Below are 211 nucleotides of genomic sequence, written 5' to 3' on the forward strand. Positions count from 1 at the left end.
TTTACATTTGCTATCAGACCAGAATCATTTACTTGGCTATCTATTTTCTTTCAGGAGTTAAAAATATCTTACTAAGAAGGCTGGGTGCAGTGGCTCACGCCTATAATCCCAGCACTTTGGGAGGCTGGGGTGAGAGGATTGCCTGAACCCAAGACCTCATCTCCACAATAAATCAAAAAATTAGCTGGGTGTGGTAGCGCGTGCCTGTAGT

Source organism: Carlito syrichta, unplaced genomic scaffold (assembly GCF_000164805.1).
Source record: "Carlito syrichta isolate Samal-C Ts95f unplaced genomic scaffold, Tarsius_syrichta-2.0.1 Scaffold304770, whole genome shotgun sequence".
Taxonomy (NCBI): domain Eukaryota; kingdom Metazoa; phylum Chordata; class Mammalia; order Primates; family Tarsiidae; genus Carlito; species Carlito syrichta.